The sequence below is a fragment of the Terrapene carolina genome, unplaced genomic scaffold, assembly GCF_002925995.2.
Source record: "Terrapene carolina triunguis isolate 2854851 unplaced genomic scaffold, T_m_triunguis-2.0 Scaffold228, whole genome shotgun sequence".
Taxonomy (NCBI): domain Eukaryota; kingdom Metazoa; phylum Chordata; order Testudines; family Emydidae; genus Terrapene; species Terrapene triunguis.
Window position 1 is genome coordinate 1,942,653 of NW_020664579.1, and position 7,032 is coordinate 1,949,684.

A 7,032-nucleotide genomic window follows, 5' to 3' on the forward strand; every position below is an offset into this window, starting at 1 on the left:
GGGCTCGGAGCTGGGGGTCAGGGCTGTGGAGGGATGGGGTCGGGGGGTTTCCGGCTCAGAGGGGCTGGGCTCGGAGCTGGGGGTCAGGGCTGTGGAGGGATGGGGTCGGGGGGTTTCCGGCTCAGAGGGGCTGGGCTCGGAGCTGGGGGTCAGGGCTGTGGAGGGATGGGGTCGGGGGGTTTCCGGCTCAGAGGGGCTGGGCTCGGAGCTGGGGGTCAGGGCTGTGGGGGATGGGGTCAGGGGGGTGCCCGGCCCCTTACCATGCTGCTTACCCCCTCTCCCAGGAGCCTCCGACATACTCGTGGGGCAGGGGGAGCTTCTGACATACTGGTGGGGGCCCCTGTGGGGCCTGGGGCAAATTGCCCCACTTGTCCCCCCCTGGGCGGCCCTGAACTCAGATACCGGGCATGACAGAGGCTGGAGCAGGCAGAGGGGGGCACTGGGGCAGCTCAGCTCTGCAGGCTGCCGTCCTCTCCTGCCACCCAAGCACAAGGGACCAGCCAAGGACCAAGGGGGCAGGAGCACAGGCACCTGAGGCCGAGCTGTGGGGAAGCGCTTACCTTGCCCAAGGCACGGGCGTCGGGGTCCTCTTTCTTCCTCTGCTCCACCAGACCGCTGCCTGAGGCTCTTTTTTTCTCCGTGCCCCCTGCTGGGGCTGACCGTGGAGGCTGAGCCAGGAGGCAGCCGCCCCTTTCCTCCAGAAGCCCTGCTGTGGCGCCCGTCGCTGGGCTTGTGCCACGTGCGCTAAGCAGAAGCTCTGCCCAGCCGCCGGCGCCCCCGCCGGCAATGAGAAGAATCGCATGGGATGGAGCGGCCGCTGCGCTGGGAGGGAGAGGGAGTCTGAGCCGCCGGCAGGCAGCCCAGGGGTTCCCTTGGGTCAGCGCGCCGCCAGCAGCCCGAACCCCTGGGCTACCGCCGGCAGCGCGCTGACCCAGGGGAACCCCTGGGCTGCCTGCTGGCGGCTCAGACCCCCTCTTCCTCCCAGCGCAGCGGCCGCTGGAACGCTTTTTAAAAAAAAAATTGGGGGCGCCGCTTTTTGGCGCCCCCAAATCTTGGCGCCCTAGGCAACCGCCTAGTTGGCCAGCCGGCCCTGGCTGGCATTGCAACAGTGCCATGTGAACGCCTGTTCTCACTTTCAGGTGACATTGTAAACAAGAATTAGGCAGCATTATCTCCTGCAAATTGTAACCAACCTTGTTTGTCTGAGCGATTGGCTGACCAACAAGTATGACGGAGTATCAGAGGGGTAGCCGCGTTAGTCTGAATCTGTAAAAAGCAACAGAGGGTCCTGTGGCACCTTTAAGACTAACAGAAGTATTGGGAGCATAAGCTTTCGTGGGTAAGAACCTCACTTCTTCAGATGCAAGTATGACTGAGTGGACTTGAAGGCTCTAAAGTTTTACATTGTTTTATATTTGAATGCATTTATCTGTAAGTTTAACCTTCATGGTAAAGAGATTGCACTACAGTACTTGTATGAGGTGAATTGAAAAATAATATTTTTGTTTTTTACAGTGCAAATACTTGTAATAATAAATATAAAGTGAGCAATGTACAGTTTGAATTCTGTGTTGTAATTGAAATTAATATCTTTGAAAATGTAGTAAACATCCAAAAATATTTAAAATAAATGGTATTCTATTGTTGCTTAACAGCAAAAAAGAAAAATTAAATCTTACAGTTGACTTTCACCTGGGTGTGTGTTTTTACTTTATTCACACCTCTCCTAGTCTGTCTCATTTCCTTCCTTCTTTGGGAGGATGTTTGGGGACTGGACTCGATGACCTCTCAAGGTCCCTTCCAGTCCTAGAATCTATGAATCTATTCCCTACTTGATACTTTCTAGCAGTAACTGGCCAGAGTAGCAGATCCCTGTGTCTGCAAAAAGTAAAATTAGTTTCTTTCTTTGTCATTTTGGTTTTTCATAGTAGGGATTTCACTGCTCTGGGCAGCCCCACCCTGTGCTAATATGTTATATCTGCCAACACAAGTATATTTAACAGGGTTGTGTTTGGAAGAGAGAGATTTGAGTTCTCTTTGGGACTGCATGTATGTGTATTTCACTGACCTGTTACCCAGCCATTACTTGTTGGTTTTGGTGATATTTCCTGGCGCTCATGTAGGCAGTGCCATGCGTGAGAGAGAGAGAGAGAACTGGCAATGCATGGGGGAGGGAGTGGGTGGTATTCAGAAACCTTGGTAGCTACCTCTGATCATTGAGAGCAGGCGGGATACCCAACAGTAATTGGGGAGAACAGCAGATCATTATTATGAAAAACCAAAATTGCAGTTAAGGGAACTGGTTTTACTTTAAAACTTTTTTATTTTATTTTAATTTGGCCTAAACTTGAGTGTCCCCTTGTGAGAGCTGACGCAGAATCTGGGATAATCCATTTCTTTGTATATTTGTGGTGATATTAACTAACTTGGCACTGTGCTGTGATTCACATGGCTCTTATTTCTTTTGACTGTGCTGGCAGAAAACTTTAAAGAGACAGTTGAGCTGACACTGCATTCAGTGTGGAGATGCCGCTCTTGAAAACAATCACTTTGGGAGATCTCGCTTCATAGCTATGATATAACTGTCTCTCAGCATCTATCTCCTCTGAGGTTGCCTTTGTTTTAAACAACTGGATTGAAGACGCTGTTAAAAAAATGCATGGATGGTGCCTGAAGAGCTGTCCTCTGAGGGTATTTATGGCAAAAAGGAGGCGGGGAACTGGGGGATGGTCAGGGGTGCCACTGCTTTCAAGGACCACTTCAGAAGTTTGATTGAGTGGGTCAGTGTCCAGACAATGATGAAAAATAGGTTAGAGTAATGGGTCACTCTCCATTTATGGTGTAGTTAAGACTAATCTGACATCTTTATCCATCACTGTCTGCTGTTTTCAACTTTCTCCTCTTTGGCGGTGTCTGTGCTTGGCTTTTGTTTCTCAAAATATCCCAACTTTTTGCTAGCTAGTGTGGCAGTGGAAATATTAGACTATGGCACTTTATTTTGTTCTGATCCCTTTGTTGTCTAGATCTGCTTTGAACTAGGTGGTTAAATGATGGTAGCTGGAGCTCCTACCATTGCTTGCATGGGTGGAGCTGCACCTCAGCTAGAGACAATGGGACATGCTGAGGAACACAAGTGTGGTGTAGATACAGCCCTTTTGCTTCATTTTCTTTAGCAATCCTGCAACTCGGAATCCGCTACGGGGTTGGACCTTGAGCATTAGTAGTCTCATGTTGCTGGCTGCAATGCTTCCAGGAACGCTAGTAGATGATCATGAAGCTCGACCAGTCGGGAGATTGAGCTAACGACAACGGTAGATCTTTCCCCTGTGCCCTCTGTCTAAGGCAATATGCAGCCCTCATTTGGTGACAGATGGTCTCCAATGAAGGAGAAATCCCTGATTATAAGGCAGCCAGAGTTGGTGCAAAAAACCCAACACATTGTGCCCAGCTGTCACTCAGGGTTTTCTAAACCAAACAACCTCTGGTAAACGTACTTCCCTGGTGTAATCCGCCAGGCTGAAATAAATTCCAGTATGTACTAGAGATTAAATATTTTCCAGATATTAATTTAAATAGTCAATGGAATGTGCTGTCATTCCATAATTCTATCATGTAGTGACACTGGCGGACTAATCCCAATTGGGAGGCAGGTGAAATTAGGACATTGCCTTAACCTCTGGTGAGGAGAGGAAGAAAGAACTTGGGAACATGAGATTATAGGGGCACTAGATGTAAAAGCTTGTGTGGAAAGATGGGGATGGGGGAATGTTTGTAAATACAATATTCTATGGTGAAAACCCCAAATACCTTTATCATGTGGAATCTTGGAACTAAATTGAAAAGAGAAATTGGATATTCATTTTTTTTTACAATACTCTTACTAGGAATGTAGCTACAGTCTTTATAATTGAATATTTCAGGCTTTTAACATAAGACAAGCACCAGAGATTCCTCCTCCCCACCCGTTTGTATGATGGTAGCACCCGGAGCCTTACTGCTAGATGCAGTACACGTGCACGTTTTAAACTCTTTAGGACAGGGATTGTCCTGTATCTGAATAGGCAAGACAGACACAGGGTGAGAGAAGGGAGGCATTATTCCTGTTTTACAGATGGGGAACTGAGGCACACGGAGAGCAAAATGACTTGCCTGAGGAGTTTATCATGCAGGAAGTCTGTTGAAGAACCAGAAATTAAACCCAGCTCTCCTGAGTCCGTCTGTTGCTTTAACCACAAGATCATCCTTTTTAGTCCTGTTGTAAAATTGTTATCCAAAAAGGAAGGAGTCTGGCTATCCCAAATTGTGGGCATGTGCTGATAGGGCAAACAGATGTCCCATTGGAACCTGTTGGCTCCATTATGTTTCCTAGCTCCATATAGCCATTGGGGGAAAAATGGAAGAGAAGAATCTAGAACTACATGGTGGTGGTTTTTTGTTATTTTTGGCAGGGGATAACTTTTGCACAGCATCCCTGGGATAGTAAGTACTCTTTCATCGTCATCACCCTTTGCAAACTCTAATCTTCAGAACGCTCCTGTGAGATTGGGAAGTACGGCCCCTATTGAACAGATGGAGAAACGGAGGCACAGGGAGGCGAAGTGACGTTCCCAAGATGTCAGAGGTGAGTCAGTGACAGGGCTGGGCCTAGAACTTGTAACTTTTTGGAGGTTTATTTTTGAATATTACATTCTAGTTTTTCCTTTGAAATACAGCATGTTTTCGGTAGGGGTTGCCTCATTCCATAGGGACTCCGCAGTAAAATTGAGAAGAGGAAAAGTGATGCAGCTTCATGACCAATTGTATTTGAGCTACCGCATATATTGGTATTGTATAGATTGGGGTGGCCGAATTTACCAACCCTCTGAGCTGCATACAACAATCTTCAGTAGTTTGAGAGCCTGGGCATGCCTGCCAGGGCTTGGGGCTTCAGCCCTGCTCCTGCTGAAGCCCCGAGCCCTGGCAGGCAGGCCCCATGGGGTTGAAGCCCCAAGACCCACCTCTCCACTGAGCAGAAGACAAGCCCCTAGCCCCACCACCTTGCCATAGGGCAGAAGCCCTGAGCTCTCCCACCCCACCAGTCTGATAGGTGGAGAATGAGGGGAGGGTCTGCGAGCCACACTTTAACCGCAAAGAGCCACATGCGGCTCGCAAGCTGCGGTTTGGCCGTCCCTGGTATAGGCAGTGGAGCTTACATAAATGATTCTGTGCTTTTCAATACATCATCGAGGCATTTTTTGTCTTCTTCCCAGATCTGTTACACTTGCTGCATTTGTATGCATGCTTTAGGGTCTTCATCATAGCTTTCAGCTTCTTGGAGGCACTGTGTGTGCGTGTGTACAGATGTCCCTGATTGATCAGTGCTTAGCTGATGGTTGATAGCTCAGAGAGCGGATGCAAGCTAGCATATTCATTATATGATAAAAATATAACATAGTCATACGGTAAAGGTCATTGATAGTGTTGAATGTTAGTACAATGCAAGCCTGTATTTTTCTAAAGGTTTCACAGATATCGGGAGACTGTTGGGGAGGAGTGGGTTTTTTTAAAATAAGTGGGAGAAACAGTGCCTGGTGTACACTGTCAGAGGCAGTCCTTGGTTAACCAGGAGTTGGATAAAATAGCCGTTGTTCCATATTTAATGGCTGCAATTTTTGTTTGCAAATGTTCCAAAGCCACATGTGTGTAGTCTGTGTGTGTGATAGCTTAAAATACCCCTGTATTCACTCTCTTTGCTTGCTTTAAGTATTCTGCGGGATTCGGAAAATAAATCTACAGAATTTTATTTCTCCTCTTTAGGATTACTCTAACCTAGATTTACTATTAAAGCCTAAGGTCCTTGATCCTGTACATGTAGGAGGGATTTCTTGCTGTAGAAGATGATTTGGAATGTTTGCTAGGAAAAGACTTCTCAGCAGTGAGGTGGATTGCGATTTGCATCCCAGTGAATTGCAAAATGAATCATCATACAGCTAGTGGAGTCGGGTTTAAGATCGACCTCCAAACCATTTTCTGTTGAACAGGTGCATGACTGTGTAAGTGTGTGTTTGGGGAAGGAAGGAGGTGTTTCCTGCTGAGGCCTTGAACAGGGTAAGATATGTAACTGACCTGTTTACTGGTAGCTTTCATATCTGTCCAGGGCTTAGTTGTTTAGCCAAGTGATACCTGATTCCTTCCTGTAACACTCCACTTTAAACAGCATGTGGTGTCATGATTGAGTGCAGGGAAGCATTTTGTACTCTCTTCTTGTGAATATAGTTCATATTTATAAGCTATTGGTTGCCATGTTAAGGCTGCCTTTAAAAGTTTTACTGTTTGCCCTCCCAGCTCCATTAAAGCCCCTCTGACCACAGTTCATTGATTGTTGTTAGAGCACTGACTACAGTCTGCCTCTGATCCTTCATTAAAAGGGGAATTGTGTTGTCTGTCCGCAGAGCAGCTGCTGCTAATACGTGCACTTGTGATTTGCAGCAAGCCCTCTGACACAAGGAGGAATGTTGATTTGAGCGACATGTGTTCCCTCTGCTCTGTTGGGATTGCTGTGAAATCTTTGCTTGCTTCTTCCGGATTTTACTGATCGGAATTGAGTGTCCAACTTTTTTGACGAGAGTAAGATCCCTCCCAGGTGTGTGTTCAGTACTTTGGTAGCACTTCAAGCAGTATGGCAGCTGTTTGACCAGCTTGTCTTAGGCTTGATTAAGCTCCATGTAGTTCCTGATATTGTAACAAACCTTGTGATTATGAGGCTCGGAAATTATCCCAGTGAATTTTGCTTGATTAGAATGTGATCTTGGATTGCTGCAAAAAAATAAGTTCTATATGGTCTGTGTAGGGGGTAGTACCCCAATATGTCTGGCATCCTTAATTTCAAAATTACAGATGCAGAATATGTGGCTGGCTGTGCTCTAAGCATGCACAAACATTTTAAAAAGCAAGCTGATTATTATTTGTATTTTGGTACCATCTAGAGTTCTCAGATGAGTTCAGGATTCCATTTTGCTGGATGCTGTAGATGCACATAGTAACAGTTCGCCC

At 46.7% G+C, this 7,032-nt stretch overlaps 1 protein-coding gene across 3 annotated transcripts in view; it reads left to right on the plus strand.

Annotated features, from left to right (window-relative positions):
- The window catches only part of EXTL3 (exostosin like glycosyltransferase 3), a 191,169-nt gene that overhangs the window by 20,148 nt on the left and 163,989 nt on the right, over window positions 1–7,032 (plus strand). Inside the window, exon 1 of one of the 3 annotated variants that reach the window (XM_024203531.1) lies at window positions 4,542–4,621. The exons of 1 other annotated variant lie outside the window; for it this stretch is intronic. The gene's annotated coding sequence lies outside the window, so the exon portion shown is untranslated. Of the gene's footprint in view, window positions 1–4,541; window positions 4,622–7,032 lie in introns of those variants that run through there. One more of the 3 variants, XM_024203530.1, reaches the window with a different exon arrangement.